The following is a 24,853-nucleotide window of genomic DNA, read 5'->3' as shown; positions in this document are numbered from 1 at the left end:
ACGTGGATGCAGAGCCCTACTTATGCAACTGTGGGCTAGAGTTACACAAGCTTTCTTTTCTTTTTCAAGTAAAGGTGCACAAAGGTGCAGTTTATTCCATTTTCCCCCTAGGGAATCTACATATTCATGTTGTGTAGATATATAGCAACACAAATTGTGTTGCTATGGTAATGATTATGGCTTTATAGTAAGTGGCAAGAAAATCAGCATCAAGAAAACTGGTTTTATCTACCATTCAGTCATGCTCCCCGTCCTTCCCTTTGCAGTCCCTATACACAGAAGTTTGCCAGAATTCCTTGTTACAAGTATAATTTAGCTATGACCCTGATCTGGATGGCCACATGTGCAACTGGTGATGGTGCAAAATAAAATGTTCGTTAAGTCACTGCTTCCATTCTTTATTTAAAGGGTTAAAATGACATATGATGAGAGAACAAACACAATCAATAGAGATTTAGTTTCTATTTGTGCTGTTATAGATGCTATATGTGAATTTACATGTTTTAATTTTTCTTACCTTGAGCCCTAGCTTCCTTCCCAGCAGGATGATAGTGTTAGATAAAATGTTTTCCAGATTCCCTCCAGCCTTAACATTCCACATTCTATAATTGAAAGAACACAACCTGCAGAAACATATAGACCTGGATTTTAATCTTGGATACATGCCATTTATAAGCTTTCTAATCTCTAGTAAACTTACTTCTCTAGGCTGATGTTTTCCCTATCTTTAAAATAAAAGAAAAATCACTACCTGTTTTCCAGATTGTGATAAAGTCTGGAATAATGTGTGTAAAGTGCCCAGTCCACACTAGATACTCCACAAAAACAACTCATTTAATATGTGTTTAGTTAGTCACTTTTCATTCAAATATCACTGAGGGTCTGTGAGACTTTGGGCTACAATGATGAGCAAAACACCAGTGCTAAGCCTCCCCTCATGGAGCTTGCAATCTAATGAGATAAAGACAAAATAATGAACTGAGACAAATGCAAAACCGCAACTGTGACAAACACTAATAAGGAGCTATAAGATATGACAGGAGGATTGACCTGGCCAGAGAAGTCAGAAGAGGCTCCCTGAGGAAGTGACCCTTGAAGAAGGAGATAAAGCAGAAATATAAATTAACTAAATGAGGGCAATAGGACAGAGTATTCCAAGCAGAGGAGAAAGCAGGAACAAATCCCCAGGGCAGGAGGGAATTTGATGCAGTCAGTAGACTCAGATAATTCCCTGTGACGAGTGGAGAGGAATGAAGCTGAGGAAAGACCACACATTGAAGGGGCTGGAGACCATGTTAACAATTCTGTCTGGATCTTTAAAGCAAAGAAAGCTATTAAGATATGCTAAGCATGAAGGTGATATGACCAAATCTGTATTTTGAAAAGATCACTAGGGTGTGAAGATCAGATTGGAGGGGAATGGCAGAGTAAAGGCAAGCAGATGGGAGGAGAGGCAGTAGTACTCCTGGCAAGAGGTGATGGTGGCTTGGGCAGATGATGGTGACAGAGATGGAGAGATATGACAAATTGGAGGGAAAGTTCAGCGGTAAAATAAGCATCTTTAGTGAAGAATTTGAAATAGGTTGGAAGGGAAAGAAAGAGAGAGAAAAAAATTCATACATTCTGGATTGCAAAACCAAATGGATTTTGGTGCTATTTGCCAAGACATGCAACTCAGGTTTGTGGTTGTGTTGAAGGAGGTTAAGAGCATCGTGAGACAGTTTTTAGACATATTGAATTATAAGCCTCTAAGATATCCAAGGAGCAAATTTTACCAAAGACAAATACCATTATAGATACCCGACAAGGGTAGGCGCTCTCTTATGAAACAGAGCCACAAGAATACACTCTTGAGTATTCTGCATCATTTTTGCCTCTCCACAATCCATTACGCACACTGAAACCAGAATAGCCTTTACTAATGAAAATCTATTTGGCTTGTTATTTGTTTAAAGTCTTGCTATTACCACCCACTGCTTGTAGTATCATGTCTAAAGTCATAAAAGATTAGCCTTTAGTGGCACTTGGAGCGTGGGGCAGGTGGCAGTTCAATAGGCATGAAAAGGCTACAGAATGCTGTGTTAATTTCTTAGAGCTGCCATAACAAAGTACTGCACACTAGGTGGCTTAAAACAATAGAAATATAATGTCTCAGGTTTCTGGAGGCTAGAAGTCTGAGATTAAGGTGTCAGCAGGGCCATGCTTCCTCTGAAGTCTCTAGGGAAGACTTGTCTCTTCTAGTTTCTGAGAGCTCCCAATGTTCCTTGGCTTATGGCAGCATAACTAGGATCTCTGCTTCCAACTTCATGTGGTTGTCTTCCCTCAGTGTCTCTATGTCCAAAATCCCCTCTTATAAGGAAGCCAGTCATATCGGCTTAAGGACTGACGCTACCCCTGTATAATCTCATCTTACCTCAACCTAAGACATCTGAAATTATCTCATTCCCAAATAAGAAGTCACAGAAATTGGGACTTCCACATACCTTTTGGAAGGGTAATTCAATCCATAGCAAATATTGACCCTTAGAATTATAATTTGGGAAACTGACACTGTATCCTCCTATTTCATTTCTGTTTTCCATGCCCCATCTACCCTTCAAAGGAACTCCTTCTGATGTCCTTCCAAGACAGGGTCCTCAAACTCTATTAGGGTAACTTCCTAATCCATCCCTCTTCTCAGAAAACTATCCATCTATTATCCATACCATGAGAGGGGCTTCCAAATGCCATGTTCCCACACCCCTAACACATAGGTGATTGACTTCAGGTCAAGAGCTGATCCTATCTGGGCTTAAATCCCCATTATGAAACTTGGAATTGAGCCCAGGAGAGAGATTGAGACCAGGTTCTTTCCTGGTGACTGGACTCATTCCATTTGAGAGCTGCAAACTGTAGCCGTTTTTGCCTATACAGACCAAGAAGTGAAGAAAGCCTGTTGAGCGAGAAGAGAGAATAAAACAGGCTCCTGAAGCAGAGCAGAGACAAGGGGTAAACAGGCTGCTGTGGACATTCCAGTGCCTGCTTCAAGTCAGCTCCTGAGATCTGCTTCCTCTCTGTCTTTGTATTCCACGAGACATCCCTCTTCCATTATGCTAAATTCTCCTCTTTTTTTAAAACCACTTATTTCAATAGGTTTCCATCATAAATATGCTATAAGTACATTGTAGATACACTTTATCAAAATCTAATCTTAAGGAACTTTTTGATAGGGTTGTTCATACTGATATGTAAAGAATCTGAAGATTCAAAATGTTTTATACTCCAGGATAAGCTATACCTAGAAGTCTTAATCCACAGATATAAATCTAAAGAGTAGAAGCTCCAGGCAACAGCAGGCAAAACACAGGGCCTTTTGAAGGATGGAGGATATTCTCATTGCTCTTAAAATCAAATTGTATAAGGAGAGGCCAAAATTGCTCAGTGGTTCTCAAACTTGAGTGTACATTAGAGTGACCTGGAAGGCTTGTAAACCTACAGAGAGCTGGGACCACCTCTAAGTTATGATTTGGTAGGTCTGGGGTGGGGTGCAAGAATTTGCTTTTCTAACACTATCCCAGGTGATGTTGATGCTGCTGGTCAAGGGACCACACTTTGAGAACTACTAATTTTGAAGTCTGGCATTATTTAAGGAAACAGTGCCAGGTGGTGTATCAGAGTGGGGGGTCTTTAGGCAACTCAAAGAAAGATACTTCCCCTATGTGTATCAGCACTAGAGATCAATTGTTTATTTTTTAAAGACCATTTGGAAAAATTTAGAGGAGGTACGTAGAGGGCACAATTTAAGTTTCTTCTCTTATTGTTCCTATAGAAAGAAAAATCCCAGAGGCTCCTTATAGTATTCAAAAAAAGAGTACTGGTTTCCAAGTTTAAATGTGTATCTTTGGGTTTCAAGTTTCTTACCAATCAAGTAAAGGTGCTGTATTATTTTTATCTCCTGGGTCTCTCTGGGCTCTAACATCCTCAGACCCATTATTTTGCTTAGCTTTTGTTCCTGAAACTCTCATGAGTGATTTTTCCTAAGAGAATATATTCAAAACCATCTCTAACTGCCTCAGCTTCCACCCTGCTGAGGGGCAGAATGGCAATCAGCATGAAGCATGCAGTACTGTGCAGAGATCCCTGGGGAGCACATGACAGAAAAGTAGAACAAGAGGAAATATTCCCAGAGGGGAACAACTGGTCTCTTCCAACTCCTGAACCACTTATACTGCATGTGATAACGCTGTTACAGCCATTTAAAGCCCCCAGAGTATTCAACTTATCAGTTGGTCCTGGTCAAAACATGTGAGCTCTTATAAATCATATTCCAGTGGCCCAGGCCAATCAGAACACAGCAATAATTGATATCTAGCAAAATTTTTTCCACCAAACATATCAATCAACAGAATATTTCCCTGTGCCCAGAAAGCTCAGACAAGATACAATTTGATACAAGCATGAACAACCCATAGTCTCAGCAATTATACACAGCAGTCCTCAAAGGCCTAGAGCATAATGCATTTATAAATTTAGAAACACACTCAGATTGAGTCCACAGTCATTCAGCCAGGTGGTCTCGCCTTTGGAAGAACTGTAGGCAAAGAGGCAAAGCATATGTACTTGCAGGCAAGAGACTTAAGAACTGGGTTTGGGGCTGGGAGAACAATTTGCTATTTGTGTTCTTCATTCCAAGTCTTCCTGGATTAGAAGTTTCTGTTCCTCTTTTCCTCTTCAAATGTACTGAGGTGGTAATCATTTTAGAAGAGGAATGAATCTGGATGTTAAAAAAAAACTTTTTAAAATTAATAGCACTAGTGTTCTTGTGCTGGGTAGTATCCTAAACACAAAGGAATCACAGATGATTAAGACACAATCCTTGCCCTCAAGGATCTCATACTGTCATTTGAGAGACACATTTAAAACTATAACTCCAATAGTATAAGAACAGAACCACTTCAGGGTGTGAGGCAGGAGAGAGAGCAACCCAATCCCACTGGGGTATTACTGATTCGATAGCTAAATGTCTGATTAAAAAGGGTTAAAATACTCCTTTTGTAACTACGGTCATCCTGGAGACAGAGGGACTGCTGAGGTAGCTGGTCTCAGCATGAAGTTCCAGGTCACTGGAGAAGGGTTTCTAGGAAGACTGCCCTGTGCATGCACTGGACGTTTAATTCCAAGGCTCTGCAGTCACTCTGAGAGATGATGGCATATCAGCTGTACTAGAATCACCTGGAGTATCTGCCAATAATTTACAGTCTTGAGCCTCTCCTTCCATCCAAAGAATCAAAACGTCTAGGAGAATGAATCCTTATGAAGATGTGAAAGGCAGAAGGGGGAGCAGAAGGAACATGAAAATCTATCTCCATCAACCCCTTAACTGCACAATCTGTATCAAGAAGGTTGGATGCAAAGGTTGGAATCAGAATTTGTGATTTTTTTAAAGGACAAAGATTTTCCTCTTTTTTACCCTCTCAAAGATAATAAAGAAAAAAATACACACTGCTAGACTACAAAGAAAAACATACTACTTTCCATTCTGAATTTTAATAGCATGAGTGTTTGAAATATGAACTGTATAGAAATAGCCAACATACGATATAAACCCCGGTATAGGTGGTTCAGTGGTGGAGTGTCTTCCTTCAGCTCAGGGCATGATCCTGGCTGGGGTCCTGGGATCAAATCCCTCACAGGGCTCCCCCTAGGGAGCCTGCTTCTCCCTCTGCCTATGTCTCTGCCTCTATTTTTCTCTCATGAATAAATAAGTAAAATCTTAAAAACAAAACAAAACAAAACAAAAAAAAACCTGTATGCAGTTAAAATTACTAAATTTGAAGCATACTAGGTAAAACAAGTTTTTTTTTTTTTTTATTACCAGAAATCTTAGAACATTTAACAGGTTTGTATGTATTGTGAATACCCAAGAGGCTGTGTATCAGTCAAATTTGGCTGCAGATAACAAAATCATTCTTTTGTCATTTTAATTAGCAAGGGATTTGAAACAAGTAGTTGGGAGCTTACAGAACTGCTGGAAGGCTAGCAAGGCAAGCTCCATGCTGGGCTTGCAGGAATCACTTTCAGAACCACAGCAGAGAACTGGCTTGCTCAGGGAGCCTAACCACAAAGAGGAAGCCAGGCATTCAGGAAGTTGTCATAGGAACCATACCATGCCAATTAAATGGATGCCTCCCTGCCCACTTCCCTCAGTTCCAGATTCACATCTTGTACAAAGGCATTTTTACTTGGAGCCTAAGTCACATCTGGAACTCTAGTGCAAAGGGGTTTGGAAAATATAGTGTAAACTAGATTCTGTGGGAACAGGTGCTGAGTGAGGCAGGCCTGGTGCACAGCATCTCCTGAAGTTACATAAGGCCACAAAGCCGTTTTCGTAAGAAGCATCTTGAGAGACAGTGTTCCAGGGAACATGCTTTTGGAAAGGCTGACCCAGTTCTGCCTTCTCATTGATGAGGAAGGAAACTGATGCCCAGAGAAGCTGGCTGCTTGGCTGACATTGCAAATGAATTTGCAGCAGAGCAGGGATGGGGCCAGGTCTCCCTGTTCCCAGTTGCCTAGCTTTGCTGCTTGCACCACTCTCTGCAGCCCTTCTCTCCATCCCAGAAAGTTCCTGCCAAAAATGGGCCTTTTGGAAAATGGTCCTTTGGGATGAAAAGCAAAGAAAAGGCTCTGAAGGAAGCTTGAACTGAATGACTGAATTATGCAACAATAGAGCAAACTAATTAGCTCTCCTGAACCTCCAATTAAGTACAAGGATAATTACACCCCGGAGTTAAGAAAGCATCTAAGATGAGAGTATTACAAGAACTGTCAGTAACTGAGTTGCTTTTTAAATCTGGTGTTTCATCCTTGCTTCTTCTGGATAGAAGGCAGAGAAGAAAGTCGTTCAGTCTCAACACTCTTCGGACAGCCTTTTGTACATTTAAATGCACTCCTCTCCTGTTTTGGCTGAAGAGCAGAAGCCTGCTGCCCCTACAAACTGGGCTGGAAGAGAAGGCACACATCCCACAAGAAGGTTCTTCTGTTAAGAACACATCTGCCTTTGTACCTTAGGTTTTGACCTCAAACTTTTAGGCACTCCTTCCCAAAGTCTGACCTTTCTCCTGCAGGGCATTTCCACTGCCCCCTCAACAGCTGCCAGCCCTGAGAGGCTCATCCATTCCTATGCATGTTTAAATCCTCTTCCAGAAACATTTCATCACTGGCAACCTCTGTCTACATGCTACCTTTCCCCTGCCCCGAATTACTGATGTTCTTGGTCTTTCTCTGCTCAGTACTTGCAAATATTTTGCCGGGCTTCATTTATTCTGATTTAATAATATCATGTGCTATCCTACAGTGCAATTGTGGCCTTCCTGAGATACCTTAGTATATTAAAATATGAAAGCTATTCTTTCACTGGAGGAGTGGAAACCCTTGTTCAGATTCAAATCATGATGTTATTTTTCTCATTAGAGTTCGGAATCTCATCAACCAACTTTCTTTTTTTTTCAAGATGACAGGTGCAATTTTATGTGTAAGCTGAAAATGATAAATTACTGAACAAACAGACAAAAAGAAAAGTAAAACACACACACACACACACACACACACACACACACACACACTGACTAGCCAGAAAATCAAACCCAAATCTACATGTTTCTAGTCCACCAACAAAAATTTCACTGCAGGTAACAACTGTCAGAGGCAAACAGAAAAGGAAACATGCAAAGATGGAAGATGGAAGTGGTCAGTCATTCAGGCTCCACAGCTGGGCTTTCCACCCAATGGCTCTCAACCCAACATCCACTGTACCACACCAAAGAATCCCTGGGAGCTTTAAAAACCCCTGACGCCCAGGCTGAGGACCATGTCAGTTAAATCAGGACCTCTGGGGATGGGACCTAGACATCAGTATTATTAAAGCTTTCCAGAAGTATCCAATGTCCAGGACAAGTTGCTGATCACAAATTATCACATAACAGTTCAAGTGATGTCAATACTTGCACCTAATCCAACACGTTACATCTATTTGGTATTATAAACACACAGACAGTAGAAGACATGCCTGAAGTATTTTACAAGCATAAGACACTTTACAAAATAAAAAGTAATTTCACATCTCATTTCATCTGCTCATTTACCCCATGACTCATGACCCTGTTTTGTAGAAAAAGCTGAAGCTCAGAAAGCTGAGTGCTCTGTCTGATACGATATAATCAAGACATGGAAAACTGAATGCCAAATGTGGATTCGGGCCTCTGTAACAACCGTACCCCAAAACGTAGAGAGTTCTTCTGTAGTCTTGCAGAGGCTGTGTGTGTGTGTGTTAAATTACCAGCCAAAATATATAGATGGGGCATCTGAAACTCAGAGGTGGTGTAAGATTTGCTCCAGGTCACACAGTTTAGACTTGAATTCTTACATCTCCTATGCTGAACTGACTTAGCAGGAAAAATATAAGCATATAATACTTTCCCTCACTTACTGGCCATTAAAGCCCCTTTCCCCACCCCTTGATCATATCGTGGGCAAATCTCAGACCCCTATGTCCACTCAGGTTCACAAAGCCTGGTTCAGTCTGATGCAGTGAAGCTTTGAATAAATTTGGCCCTGCCTTTCTCCTCCCTTCCCTCCAGTATAGCTCTTTCCAATGGCTCTAGGTTCCTTAGTGGGGAGTTGGGCTGTGGTCTGCTCCTTCATTCTGGGGATACAACCTCTTCTTCCTGTGTCTCTTCTACTCCAATATACGGGGACTGGGGAGAAAGATTCAGGGAAGGTGGTAAGGAGTCTTTTACTTGACTGGGGCCATGTGCTGCCCACTGTGGGCAGTTATGCTCATTGTGAAGTAAGAGTCCACATGCTGGTTTCATTACAGTGCATTTGTGCATTCTTTAAGAGGCTCTGACCAGCAGTGTGACCCTTTCCCACTGCCTACTTCAGCCCCTACACTTGGCATAAATCAGTTCTTACACTGGGTTCCCCCGCCCAGCTGCCAACCCTTTTAAATATTGTTTGGGGTTGAATTGTGTGCCCCCCAACCCAAAGTCATAAGCCCTGATCTTATTTGGAAATAAAGTATTTGCAAATGTAATCAAGTCACAAGGAAGTCATTAGAGTGGGTCCTAATCCAATGACTGGTGACCTTAGAAGGGGAATTTGGAAACAGACACTAAAAGAGACCACCATATGAAGACACAGAAGGAAGATGGCCACGTGAAGATGAGAATCCGAGCTGGGAGACATGCTGCCACAAGCTAAAGAACATGTTGGGCTACCAAAAGCTGGGACGGGCAAGGAAGGATCCTTCCCTAGAAATTTCACGGGGAGCATAGCTGCTTTTCTGACATCTCGATTTTGGATGGCTAGCCTCCAGAAGTATGACACAATAAATTTCTATTGTTTTAGGCCATCTAGTTTGTGGTAAATTGTTACAGCAGCTCTAGGACTCTAACACAGACTCTACTAGCAAAATGGTCCAAGTCCAGCTACCAGTTCCTTTCTTCCATTGGAAACTCCTACCTGTCTGTCTCCCTCATCAGTTGTATAAAAAATCTAATACACCAATTGTATAATACACTAATTTTCTGTGACCGCCTACTATCACAGCCTGCTCCAAAAGGTCTCCTGCCTTCAAAATTTCCAAGTGAGAAGTAAATAAAAGAGGGCGTACTCACTTCCTTCCTCAAATTTCCTGGCATAAAAGTCAGCCTCTATGAAGAACGACCCCATTGTGCTTAGCTCTCTAGATAGCATCAGAGTGGTCCTATAAGATCTGCAGTTTAACAAAAATCAACCTAGTGTCACTTAAGTCCTATGCTATATTCTGTCCAGCAAAATCAGTGTTCGCCCTTTATATGCCAAACAGATGGCTAATGCTATGCTTAGATCATCTTTGTTTTTCTTGCCATTTTAATCTCTGCAGAGGGTTGGTTACCTTCATCTTCATGAGACATTCAACTTTTTAAGATGGGGAAGTGGAAGGAAATGAATTCTCCCAGAGTCACTGTTTCTGGAAGATCTGCTCTAGGTATGGGCTTATTTATGCATCTATAATTGCCAACCCTTTACACTCACGTACATCTGTCTTTCTTGGCATCTGTCCATGTGCCACAGGAGGCCTTGTGAAGCTATCCTTGGACTCATTCCCCTCCTGAGCAGAGAGAGCACCTTCCACCTACTCCACATCCAGTGACCCCATTGACACTGTTCTCTCTGTGCTTACCAAGCCACAAAAAGCTCCTCAGACTATGAGACCAGACACACTGGGTTCAAATTCCACCTCTGCTGTGTGGCCAACTGTGTGACCTCTGGCCAGTTGCCTCACCTTTCTGAAGCTCAGTTTCCTCCTCTTTCACACTGCCATGATCCCACCTTATGGGGTTATAGTGAGGGCCACCATGACTGTAAAGCACCTCGTACAAGGTAGGGAATCAATTATGGTATTTCTCTTCTTCCTTCCTCACCACCGTCCTGGTACCCTATGAGTGCAGCGGAGAGATAAGAACTAGGCCGGGGGGATCCCTGGGTGGTGCAGCGGTTTGGCGCCTGCCTTTGGCCCAGGGCGCGATCCTGGAGACCCGGGATCGAATCCCACATCGGGCTCCCGGTGCATGGAGCCTGCTTCTCCCTCTGCCTGTGTCTCTGCCTCTCTCTCTCTCTCTGTGACTATCATAAATAAAAATTTAGAAAAAAAAAAAAAAAAGAACTAGGCCGGGAATTTTAAGTGATGCTCTGTGAAGAGACAAGGCTTGTGGACAAACACAGGGTGATCTCTGAGATTGTGTGAACATGTGTTAGAGAAGGTGGTGTCATATATTTTTTAAAGCCCATTTTCATGTTTTCAAAGAAGTTTCATAAACAAAAGCAGAAATATTGTAGGCACAAAGTTTTAGGATTTAATAAGAAGAAATGCATTGTTTTCACAGTTTGTAAAGAGTAGATTTAAATTTTATTTATTTATTTATTTATTTATTTATTTATTTATTTATTTATTTTACTATACCACCTTACTCTACCAGCTTGCCATGTTACCTCAGTCCCAGAACCTGTGAGGTTGTATTAGGCTATAAGGTAATGCCACTGTCTCTATAGCACAAAGAGAAATCTTCACCTTCCCCTGGCAGCCAGGTGTTAAATCATCACTAGATGGCAGTAACATCTAACACTTAATTCTCTATGACCTCATCAAACCATTTCACCTTTGTTTTTTCCTCTTCCTTTCCTATATCTAGTGCTCATATTCTCAGCAGGAAATAAAAGCAGCCTTAAGCTTGGCTCATCCTTATTTTGCAATGATTTAAGAAAACCAGAGAATTTGTCAAAGAAGGGAATGGTCATTCTGCAAGTTATAGGCAACAGGATTCTCACTGGACTCTGAGAGCTCACATTTAACCCTGCCCTCCACATGGATGAAAAGGTAAGTATCTAATACTCTCTGTACTTGACTAAGAGTCATCAACTTGGACCAATTTTTCTTTTTCTTAAACAAGAAAAAAAAAGGGACACTAAAAAATGTATGCACTTGTGAGAATGTAGCCCGCTTTCCTGAGGTAAACACCATCTTGTTCTCTAAGCAAGCATCTTGTTCAATTGTTTTGCACTTTCTCTCCCAGATGCCTCTCTCTCTCACTTCCAAATTCAATTGTACGCCCAAAGTGAGATTTTTTTCCCAAGGAAGCATTAGAGAGGAATGAAAGACAATGTAGAAATACTGATAATGGGCTGGCAATAATAGGAAATCAAGTATTACTTTCAGTACAACAAGGAATCTGGAGCAGCAGATGTCAGGATGAACCCCAGAGGGAATTTAATGGGGCCTTGAGTTAGTCTGAGAATTTTCACAGCATTCCTAGCTCCAACACCTTGACTTCCTTCAGGGAACTGGCATAAAGACAAAATTCAGACCTGCCTATCTCTACAATCAGGGACCAAATGACATTAAGAATGTCTAACAGCTGATAAATGTTGACACCAAAAGCTTCCCTCTCTACCATGAAGTAACTCCCAGTATAGATTACTGCAGCTTGAAACTTGGACCTTAGGAACTTGTACTGATGCTTCATAGGACTGTCAGGTGAGCTGGGAATGGAGCAGGAGCTAGCCTGAGACATGCACACTGAGATGAGACAAGGGATAGCTCCAGAGCTACTGGAGGTCACATCATGCCCAGTGTCCATGGGGCTTTACTTGTCTCCATCTTCATTTTCAGAATGGCTGTACCAGCAAGTTGCATCTAGTCAGCAAAGGCCGGAAGTAGACTGGTGGATACTGACAGGTCTAAATGTCAGTGGGCACACTCTCTAGGGTCTTATCCAAAGCGAGAGAACCAGATCTAAATAATGGGGTCACTAGAGCTAGGGTCTCCAGAATCTGGACTAGTGAACTACACAACTAAACTGACTGGACTAAGGAAAGGGCATCAAAACTGTAGTTCTAGTATGTGGACTGAGTGAATGAATATAGAGAAATAAGTTAGTGAAGGGGGCTATACTCCAGACTTACCTGATTCCTTGTGGCCATTAGTATTGCCAGTAGATCTCAGATGTAATTAGTAAAGAGCAGTGTGGGAGCCCCTCAGTCACCTGGAGTCATTGAATCTTCAGTCTGAGCATAACATAATACCAGCCTGGGAGGGGAGTCATGCTGTATTACCCATTTCCATCAGGAATAGCTCAGGGAGCTGAGCTTGAGGTTGGGGAGCATCAGCAGAACCAGCTGTGACCAGCTGGATCAACATGTCCACAACGGCTACCATACAGGAGCTCCCTTGATAACTGCCAGAATTGGAATCCACTAAAAAATAACAATTCTTACCACAACGAATTAAAATATGACAGTGAAGTGCAGAAATGGAAGGAAGGGGAGATTGGAAACTATCCTTTTGTCTTGAAGCAAAAATCCAAGGCTACCGGTGACTTCTCTCATGAGCTCATTTATATTTTTACTTTCAAATTTTGCTTCCACAGTGAATAAAAAATATCTGCTGATTAGAAGGCAAGCAGAAAAAAAGCAGTATTAATGCAGAAAGCCTTAGCTCCATATTGTAAAAATTTCCCAGTCTCTATGTTTTAGTCACTTGGTGGGGAGGGGCATTTTAAAGGATGAGTTTTGTTGCTCCTTCCTTTTACAAAATTTAACATTGGGCATAATTCATCATGTTAATGTAAAGACAACATTTTCTATCTGAGATAATACTGAAAATCAATGTTAAAATTTATGATGAAAACGGAATAAATATTTGTAGTACTAGGGTAAAATATCCAATGGGGTATCATAGCTATTTATGGGAAGGAAAATGAAATTCTATCCCTCTCTGTCCAACTCTGCAACTGACTTTTAAACTTTGGTAATTTAGGATCCCTGGGTGGCGCAGCGGTTTGGCGCCTGCCTTTGGCCCAGGGCGCGATCCTGGAGACCCGGGATCGAATCCCACGTCGGGCTCGCGGTGCATGGAGCCTGTTTCTCCCTCTGCCTGTGTCTCTGCCTGTCTCTCTCCCTCTCTGTGTGACTATCATAAATAAAAAAATATATAAAAAAATAAAAAAAAATAAGCTTTGGTAATTTAACATTATATTTCACAAATACTATGGTATCTTATCCATTAGGATGTGAAATCCAGGAGAGCAGGGAATTTCATCTGTTTTATTTACTACTGTCTTTCTAGTGCATAGAGTAAGTAGTAAATATTGTTAATCAACAAATTATTTCAGGGACTATGAGAAAAACTACTATGGAAACATTACATTTGCTTATCCACAGCCCTATCCCCATTTCGGTGTTTCAACAAGGGCTCAGCTGTTCCCAGGACTTCATCTGCACCTTCCTCTTCCTTCCAACCTATCATGTTGGGTTTACCAACAACCAAAGAAGTGCTCTCTGATTGTGCTCATTCCACATGGCTCTCCTCTGACTCTAAAGAATCCAGTGGAAAAGTTAAAAGATGAGAGTGAGGCCACAATATTCCTGGGAACACTTCAGAATGCACAGGACTAGGTGCTGTGAATGGTCACAGGGCACATTTCCCCTTCCAGCTTCTGCTCTTGATCACAAACAGCAGAATGAAAGGATATGCTGTTTCCCTTTAGGACCTCAGTTGTTACCTCAGTGATTCTCACTCTCTTTCTAAAAAACCTGCTAGCATAGCCATGCTCATGGTTAATACCCTCAGGAAATATTTCCATTGACAAGGGGTGCCATTGTGCTACTTCCCATAAAAGGGTAATCATGCCCGTGGCTTCTTTTGGACTTGGATCCTTGCAAGTTTTTCAGTCACCTTTGTCCAAGAAGAAAGGGCACAGTCAAGGTGTAGAGTCTGCCAAACTCAGTCAAATATCCTGATATGTGTTCCAACATTTGGAATTTGACAAGATTCCCAAGGACATCTGGCTTTGGTCCCCCTTCTCCCTTAATTACTGAGCCCAAACAGAAAATGTAATCCATCTACTTCAGAGTCATTTTCCCAAAACTCATCCAAATTTTCCTTAGTAAGCCTATTAGATGTCTTTGTCTTCGTGGGCCTAACACCTTCCTTCTCACGTTTTATTTCTTGGAACTAGGAAGCAGACAGAGCCAAGGGCAACAGGGCTCCATTTCAAACACAAGACACAATCTATAAAATCAGGTGCTGGCGGTGGAGGGTCAAGAGTCTCACTCCCAGAATTACAGCTGTGACACCTCTGAGGGGGAACTAAGGGAGTCTCTAGGACAAATGTACCCTTGGAAGGACAGAGAACACAACTAAGGATAGATTCTTTCCAACCCACATTCAGTAGCACCTGGGGCCAACGCCTTACCACAGTTCACGGTGACAAATGCAGAAGCAGAGATTTCACTAACTCCTGCTGTTTGGTGGTGGTCATATGGCGAACACTGGACTTGGAACACAAGAAAGCCTGCAAGATCCACCTAAGACCTTTTCATATGGCCCTGAATCTCAAAGTAAGACAAAAATGGGTCAAAGTCCTAACTCCTAATAAACCACTTACTAGTTTTGTGTCCTTGGGCAAGTTCCCTAGTATCTCTGAACTCGTGTTTTCCTGCTGTAAATAAAGATTATAAAACTTCCCTTACATATTTGTTATAACAGGTAAGATTATAAAGCTTATTAGCACAGTGCCTGGCATTGGAAAGTACTCAGTGACAGCTATTTGTTTTGTCATTTTTGATTTTTATAATAATTTTTTGAGATAGAATTCACATACTACACAATTTATGCATTGAAAGTATACACTTCAATAACTTTTCATATATTCACAAAGTGACACGACCATCACCCAAGTCAACGTTAGAACGTTTTATCACCACAAAAGTAAACTCCATTCCATTAGAAGTCATTCGCAGTTCCCCGTAAACCTAGGCAACCACTCATCTCTTCTTTTCCCTATGGATTTTCCTGTTCTGGACGTTTCATACAAATGGAATGATATAATACATTATCCTTTGTGACTGACTTCTGTTACTTAACATAATGTTTTCCAGGTTCGTCCATGCTGTAGCACCTATAGTTCACTTCACTTTATTGTTGAATATATGCCATGATGCCATTGTGTGGATCTCTTCATCTCTTTTTATTGTTTAATATTATTATTCCATTGTGTCGTTATACCATATAATTTTAATTATTCATTCATCACTTATCAAAAATGTGGATTGTTTCCTTTATTTGGTTATTATGAATAATGCTGCTATCAACATTCACGTACAAGATATTTTGAACCTTCATACCTCTTGGGGAGATCTTATGGTGATCTTAACTGCTATCAACATTCATGTACAAGTTATGTGTGAACCTTCATATCTCTTGGGGAGATCTTCTGGTAATGTTAACTCCATGTTTAACCTTTTGAGGAACTACAGACGTTCCCAAAGTGGATGCACCATTTTAAAGTCCCTTGACAGGATATGAAGATCTGATTTCTTTCCATTCTACCAATACTTGTAATTGTCTTTTTCATTATAGCCATTCTAGTGGTCATCAGGCAGTACTTCACTGTGGTTTCGATTTGCATTTTCCCAATGGCTAATGATGTTCAGCTTCTTTTATGTGCTAATTGGATATTTGTATATCTTCTCTGGGTAAATGTCTATTCAGATCAATTTCTATTTTTAATTGGTTTTTATGTATCTTTATAATTGAGTTGGAGATAGTCTTTATATTTTTTAGATATAATCTCCTATCATATACATGACTTGCAAAGACTCCTTCCCATTCTATGGGTTATCTTTTCACTTTCTTGATGGTGTTCTTTGAAGCAGAAAATGTATTGTTTTGATGAAGTCTAGTTTATCTATTTTTCCTTTTGTTGCTTATGCTTCTCATGTCAAATCCAACATTATGAAGATTTTTCCTATATTGTCTTCTAAGCATTTTATAGTTTTAGCTCCTACATTTATTCTTGGATCTATTTTGAAATAATTTTTATATAAGTTGTGACACTGGAGTAGTCCAACTTCATTCTTTTGTATGTGGATAGCCAGTTGCTCCAGCACCGTTTGTTGATAAGGTCATACCTCCCCCATTGAATTTTTTGGTACTGCTTGTGGAAAATAAGTTGATCATAAATGAGTTTTATTTCTGATTCTTGATACTAGTCCACTGATCTACATGTTAATCTCATGCCAGTACCACACTGTCTTGGATCAATGTTGATTTGTAGTAAGTTTTGAAATCAGAAACTATGAATCTTCCAAACTTTTCCTTCTGTTTCAAGATTGTTTTTCCATAAATAAGATCATATCACCTGCAAATAAAGACAGTTTTATGTCTTCCTTTCCAAACTGGATGCCCTCTATTTCTTTTTCTTACCTAACTGCCCTGACCAGAACCTCCAGTACAATTTCTCAATAGAGGCTGCAAGAGCAGATAACCTTGTCTTAGGCTGGATCTTAGAGGAAAAGCTTTTAGCCCTTCATCATTAAGAATGATGTTCACTGTGGGTTGTTCACAGATGCTCTCTTTCAGGTTGAGGAAGTCTCCTATTCCTAGTTTGATGAATGTTTTTATCATAAAGGGTGTTATTGTTATTACACAAAAATGCAGCTGTTCTCTCCTTTCCCTTTTTTCCTCTCTTCTTTCCCTCTTTTGATTTCTTTCCAGAGCCTGGTAGGACACCAGGATGACATCAGGGAAGCGGAAACCATAGGCTGCTGTGCATCCATTCCCCGAAGTGCTCTATGAGCAAGCATCTGCCACCTCCTCCCTCCTGTCTGCACTCCTGACCTAGATAGGTGCCCTTGTTGTTCTGGCACAAGTTGCTTCCCTTCCACTTTGGCCTGCTTTGCTGGCCCACTGCGTTCTGATTCTAGGTGACTGGCTTCCTGTCACTCTTCTTCAGGGTTCAGATCCCTGTCTACCTCATTACAGGTGTCCTAGACTACTTTGGCAGCCAATCGTATTTGGAAAGCTAAAGGCTATTTTCCAGGCAGTAGAATTTCCTTTTTATTCCATACCACTTTGATTCCATGAATATATCATGAGAACTTTTTAATGCCAAGTATTGAGCTTGTTTGATCCTAATATTAACAATAACTCCATCATGTTGTTTTTACTTTGCTCCCACTTTACAGAACAGAAAGCTGAGGCTCCATGTGGCCGGCCAATTTGTCTGAGGTTACATACATAGTAAGTGGCAGAGCCAGAATTTGATGACATTTCTGTCTGGGTGGAGCAAAAGAGAGGAACATGCATCTAGTTGTAATGGCTAAGACAAAACTCAGGGCATTAGTTGCCATATTGGAATAGCTAGGAACTAGGAAAGTGGTACACCTCATTCCAAATACAAGGCTTCTGTTGCTCCTGTGTGCCAACATGTCCAGACTTATCTTGCAAAAACATATGCCCACCCATCCAAGACACGCTGAACCACATCATGCTATCTCTACTGCTGCACCTTCCATATGCTATTATCTCTGCCTCAAAAACACTCTCTTTTACTCAACTGCCAACATTTAGATGCCTGACTAATTTCTATTCATACTTCAAGACCCAATACAAGAATCACTTTCCCTGGGAACTCCTTCTGATCCACACCAGACTGTGTTTTGTTATATCCCATACATACCTTTGCTATAGACTCACCACCTTTTCCTCTCTCCCCCTCAACAAATTACCAGTAAACCATGAGCACCTTCAAGGTGGGGCCATGGTTAGTTCTCTTCTGTCTCCCAGGAGAGTTCCTGGCCCTATGTTTTTTCAAATAACTAACTGAATCTTAAGGATGAGCCCCTATAAACAGATGCCATCTCTGGTAGAAGGTTTAAAGCATCTCTCAATAAACCAACCCAAATAAATGAATATTTGGGACTTTTTGTTCTCTTCTATTATGGAGAATCTGATTCTTAAAACAAGGGTTCAGGCCTATGAAATTTGAACCTAAAACAGTAAAACCACCTTCCCACTTTGCAAATACAACTCACAGTCACCAGATCACCAAGAGGAAGACCTCAGAAAAGAGGATAATAGAGGAGGATATAAAGGTTCTCACTTTAAGAACAGAACAAGATCACTCTCATGTTCTTAGGCACTTCTCAATACCTAGGGATCCACTGTCAGAGCCAGAGATCGCTTTCAGATTAAATGGTACAAGCCATCCATTTCTTCAGCTTCTAAACAAAATGAGAATTTTATTTCTGACTCAAGTCAGCTCAGGGAAAAGATGCCAGCTACAAGGTGTTTAGGGGGGCTCTCTGTGGCAACTCTGAGAGCAAAGCTTTAATGTGCCACCTTTTACTTTCTCTCTAAGAGAAAACTGTGAGGTCAGGCCCAAGATGACAATGCCAAACAGCTCCCAAAAGGCTCTTGATATTATTCCTTGCCAAATTCCCCTCAAGCCCTGGCACATCTTGGGCTAAAGGCACACATGTTATTTTCATTTAGGCATGAATGCTGAAGCATGGGGTATTTTTTTTTTTTCTGGGCTTTCTGTTAACTGTCTACAAAATGTGGTTTTAAGATATATTACCCCTGGTCATTTATCTAACAGACCATACTGCGATCTGTAAGCTCCATCCTTCTTGCAGCTTTCACATTCTATTAAAATGGGATCTTTTACCAGGAAATTTACTTAGACAGGGGAGTTCATTTGAGGTTGAAACTGTAAAGTGGCCAATTATCTCTCCGCCATTGGGTGCATACGATCTTTACCCCAAGCTTTGGAAATAAAGACAACATTTAGCAAACGTTCTGCTCCAAAGCTAATGTTTTGGAAAGAATAACAGCATGTTGGGAATAAATTACATGGTCTTTAGTGCATTTTAGTGTTATTGCCTGTTAACACACAGTGTGGTGTGCCAACTCATGAGAGAACTCCAGTCTTCTAAGGAATCGATTTCTGAATTGTTGAGTTTATGGTGTCCGAGTGATATCGTTGAACAGACTGGGAGTACAGGAGACCATGTCTGTGCAATCTGACCTAGGGGAAGCTATGAATCATAGGTTGTCCTTCCGTCTGATAATATCCAGACCATCAGCACACTCTGGGTAATGACATTTGAGGCTTTTCATCCAGAACTATCCAGTTTCCTACTTCATGGGTTATACTGATCCTAGGACCAGGTAATCTAATATACCTAATATAAGTAACAATTTAACTTTACTCAAAGTCCTACTAGGTAGAAGGTCTTTGCCAGCCTCTGTGGAAGAACAGCAGGATGCTTAACTAGATCTTTGATTCCATTTATATGTAATGTCCTGGATAGGCAAACTCAGAGAGGCAAAAAGTACACTCCTGGTTTCCCAGAGCTGGGAGGACGGGGCCTTGGGGAAAGCTGGCTTAAAGGATGTGGGGTTTCTTTCTAGAGGTACTGAAAAAATTAACTGTGGCAAGCGTTGCCCAAATCTGGGAATATACTAAAAACCTGTGAACTGTACACTTTAAATGGGCAAATTGTATAGTATTTGAATGATACCTTTAAAGCTGTTACAATAAAACAAACAAACAAACAACACTTGCCCTCACAAAAAGAAGAAAGACATTAATACCAGTTAGGAAACTAAAGACAGGTGCCACAGAGTGCTAAGGAAGATCCAAAACTGCTTACTTTCTTCCACCTTTGGAGGATTTTCCTTTTCCAGGGACCATCACAATCTCTCTTGGTGCATGTTTAGGTTCAGGGGGTAGGAGAGAAGGCCTTAGAGAAGAAGAGAGCTTCTGATAACTGAACAGAAATGAAACCCATGAGAGCACAGCAAAAGATGTCCTGGCCACAGAAACATCAGTCTTGGGCCTCTCAGTGGAGTCCCTATGCAACTCACTACCTCCCTCATAGTTGATCACAAGCAAGGTATTTTATTTAAAGGGGAAAAGAGAGAAGGGTGATTTTATGTCAGGCTGAGAGGTAGCTCCTGTTACTTGAGGCCTCTCCATTCTAAAGACAACTTCCAGAAGAGCACTATCCCCAACCCCATTTAGCTTCCCATGTTCCTGGGGCAAAGGGCTCTGGCATCAGGGCTGTGCACAAAGTAGATCAACCGGAACTAGTCCTGTAGTGACTTGTAAGCTAAAATATTGCTCCGTGAACAGATGAACAAACCTATTTTCCAGGCCATGCAAACGATCATGGAAGTTCTTCAGACAGAAGAAGAGAGTATATTTCATGCTATATGATTTACCTTTTATTGGAATAAGCTTACTGTATTGAAAAAGAGCCATCACCACCTTCACCTTCACTGAAGTGGCTGGCCCCTCTCTGCCACCATTTTTTCTTTGTTTGTTTATTCCCCTGATTTTCAATATTTACTAAAAAGCAAATAGGTCAAATATTTGACATATGTAATTCCAAGTATTTTTAAAGGTGACCCTTTTTAAACTAATTGAAATATTCTAAATGACAAATTGCTTTCATGGGTCACATTAAACTGCCAAGCAACATGGCATGTGAGTACTTTAAAGAAACGTTCATCAAGAGATTTTTCTACAGGAGTGTGGACGTGCATTCCACGTTTGGGTTCCTCACTAACCAGGGACCGCTGCTTCCTCACTCTGACAATAAAGACCCGTCACCATTTCTTGCTGTTCTTGGTCTCTACCTATCTTGTAGCTGGAACAAAGACTGGGCTGAGGGTGGAGTTCAAGAGATGGTGCACCACAGGCAGAGAACTCATTCTTTCCTCTCCTCTGGGAAGGGCCTGCAACTGGGTAATGGTCCTGTCAGTTCCGTACTGGAGTTCTTCAAAGCTTGTGGGGCAAACTCAGCTGCGTGGTGTGTTGCCACCCTTGCTCTTCGGATCCCCATTTCCCTGGAAGAACCAAGGAGAGAGAGCTCTCTTTTCCAGTGCAGTCCACCAGCCTCCTTCCATGACAACACAAGCATTGGCTTTGGGATGTTGCCAAGTTTCTCATGTGGGACTTGAACCCTTGGCCTCCCACCCCAAAGTAATGATGCTACCAGCCGAGTGACACAGGCCTATTTCCTGAGTCAATGGACTGAACAGGTCCAAAGGTATGCAAGGCATTTCTCTCCCCCTGGCCTCACCCAGCCTTGGCATGGCTGCTGGCATCGCCAGAGCTGTCCTCCCCCGTGAGCAGTTGCTGGGCCACCGCCAAGCTTCCACAGAGCTGTTTGTCAGCTCATTAGTGCATTTCTTTGCTTTCAGATTTCCTAACTTGAAAATAACTAGAATAAAAACTCACTTTAATGAATGGTTTTGATCCTTTTTCCCTTCTCCCCTCTTCTCCTACCTAACAGCTGTTTTACTTTTAATGGGAGCCATAACTACATGGCAGGGCAAACAACTTAACATTTCCCTCGATTTTCAGGCCTTCATCCCCTAGAAAAGTTGTGAATCCACTCATACTCTAGAATGGAGATAAAAATATCAGGATATCAATGAAAAGAAGACAGGAAAATAGGCTTTTGTCCTGCAGACACTGAGTTAGCTTCTGATAACTGTGTTTAAGAAATATGGGACAACATGGAGAAACACTCTCTTTTACCATTACAGTCACATAAAAATGGACGATATATGTGGAAAGCCTAACAAGGAATAGAAAGACAGAAAGCAGAATATCAATATTCTTCTGTTGTTGTTTTATTATTATTTAGATAATGTGTATTTATTATTTATTTGTTTAATTTATTTTTAAGCAGTCTTCTTGGCCAGCATGGAGCCCAAGCAGGGCCCGAACTCACAGCCCTGAGTTCAAGAACTGAGGTGAGATCAAGAGTTGAACATTTAACCAATTGTGCCACCCTGGTGCCCCATGTCTTTTATTTTTAATGAAGGGTAAAGGAAAACAGCATAACAAGTAATACAGACACACGAATTAACCTTGCTCCTTTAGTCTGGTGTATTAATAACTGGATATAAAACTAATCCTCAATCTGCCATTTCTCTTCTTTCAATCCCTTTCTCCCTTGCCAGGCATAACTCTGTTTTCAATCACTCTGGTAGTAGTTGCCGCTCCCAGATTCAGTGGCTACCTATTCCTCTCATGCAAAGAAGTGATAACTCCCATGGCTGCAAAGGACACATGACTGACTCTCTTCCAGAAGAGGTGTCTGAGAGCTCTTACTAAACAAAGGTCCATCTCATATCTCAGTGACAGAGGTGTGGATCCCAAAAGCCTTGGCAAGGCATCTACATCTCATTCCCAGTTTACTCCTAATAATGTGGAGTGAGAACTTACTGACACAGGTAACTGGCTTGGGCGTCTGAAACTGCAGGCCAGGTAAGATCGCACCTCATTATCTCCACTGTTTGCCTCATGGTCTGTCTGCAATTTTCCTAAACCACCTTTAAGACATGGAGGTAAGAGTTGTTAATTGCAACTTGAATGGAGTCCATTGGCAATGCTGTCAGTCTGACTTATTTTTTTTTTAAGACTTTATTTATTTGTGTGTGTGTGTGTGTGTGTGTGTGAGAGAGAGAGAGAGAGAGAGAGAGAGAGAGAGGCAGAGGGAGAAGCAGGCTTCATCCAGGGAGCCCGACATGGGACTCGATCCCGGTCTCCAGGATCAGGCCCTGGGCTGAAGGCAGCACTAAACCGCTGAGCCACCCAGGCTGCCCCTATTTTTTTTTTAAGTGCTTATCTCATACTTTCTCATGAAAATCCTGGGCAGGGGCAGAATCCAACCCACTATTCCTATGTTGTACATTTACATGTAGCTATTATAACAAGCTATAGAGACAAATGCCTAGGCTCAAATCTTAGTGCTATCATTTTTTAATCTGGACTAATGATTTAACATCCTTGAGCATCTTCCTCCTTCTCTGTAACGTGGGGGAAATACTGGTGTCTACTTCATAGGATTGTCATGAGGATGAAATGAAATGGTGCTTGTAAAGTGTTCCCATGGTACCTACCCCACAGTGAGAACTCAATAAATGTTAGTAGTGATGGCTATTAGTGTCATCTTCATTATACTCACCCTCCATTCTTCACTTTATTCACCTCAAAGTGAGCTAGAAGTACCTCAATGTAGCAGCAAGAGCACAGACACTGGAGATCCACAGAAAATAGATCTCTTCCATTCTACTCAATGAGTAATGACCTTTGACAAGTTACTTTGCACATCTGAATCTGCTGCCACATCGGTAAATTCAGATAGTGACACTCACCCCCACAGGGCTACTGGGAAGATCCAATGTAATAAGATACAGGAAATATTGTGATGCATACTAAGTGCCCAGTAAATAATGGCTGAATCAGGACTTAGGTTTAGGTCACTTACCCTGCTTAGCCCTTTTTAGCTTAGGTTTGCAACTAAAGAAGGCATCCCACTCTCCTCAATGCCGCTTCCAGCAAAGAGCAGGACAGGGAGCCAAAGCATTAGCAAACTTTTGGCAGGCACTGGGCAAGGAGTGTGATCACAAGACCACCGTGCAGAACTTTGACAACTGAATGTGCAAATTATGCTATTCAAGCTGGAATATCACCCAAGTGTGTTTTGGAACCACAGTGACCACATCCCAGCTGGACTGGGGAAGTGAAGCTGTCCAGCCAAGGACTTTATTATTTTTATTTAAAAGTGTGAATCATCAGAAAAGCAACCCTCTCCAGCCAGGTGCTGTGTTCAGATTCCATATAACATCTACTTCTTTGGCAGCTGGGCAAGAAAAAGTGCCTATGAGAATTGTTCTGGGAAGGTTTCAGAGGTCAATATCTTAATGGTTCAACCAAGGTAACTTTGGAAATATCAGTTAAACTCTCTAGGACTCAGTTTCCTCATGTGTAAAATAAGATAACAGGACTAAATAAGATGTGTGAAAAATGCTTAAAAGGGAGCATCGTACATAGTTTAAGTGACGGACATGTATTTGCTATAATGATAATGATTATTGAACTAAAGCATTTGGGACTTTCCAAAGGCATCACATTCTCACCTCTGCTTCATAAGCTTATATTTTTTTTGTAGAAAAGACTTTGTAAAAGACAAATGAAATGATAATACAGAGCTGTCTGAATATATGATAAACTGAACAAGATCCCTATTGTCTGGGTGGCTGGGAATAATTCTGTGTTGGAGAAAAGCTTAGAGCTGAGCCTTGCAGGAAATTTATGGATCAAAGTCATGGACAGGAGGGAAAGAGCATTATATGAAGGGCAAATAGCTTCATAAAAACTGTCCAGCTTTCCCTGATGTCTTCAAAGAACTCTGGCAGCTTGATTGTAACTCCACCCACAAAAAGGAAAGATCCATAGTTTTCAGTTTGCTTAAACTTGATTTCACCCACTTCATGCATCAACCCTTGCTTTCACTCTCCTGACTTCTCAGCTACTAACTGCCATAGCCTAGCTACTGTTGTAACCTGGTGTTGACTGTTAGGGCAAAACATGGTTTGGTCATTAAGTTTTTTTACTCCAATTTCCCTCCTGACTATGGTTTCCTCTAGCAGACTCAGGGAATAATTCCTGCAGGTGGCTCCATGTGTCTG

Source organism: Vulpes vulpes, chromosome 2 (genome assembly GCF_048418805.1).
Source record: "Vulpes vulpes isolate BD-2025 chromosome 2, VulVul3, whole genome shotgun sequence".
Classification (NCBI taxonomy): Eukaryota; Metazoa; Chordata; class Mammalia; order Carnivora; family Canidae; genus Vulpes; species Vulpes vulpes.
Note: the sequence above shows the minus strand (reverse complement) of the source record.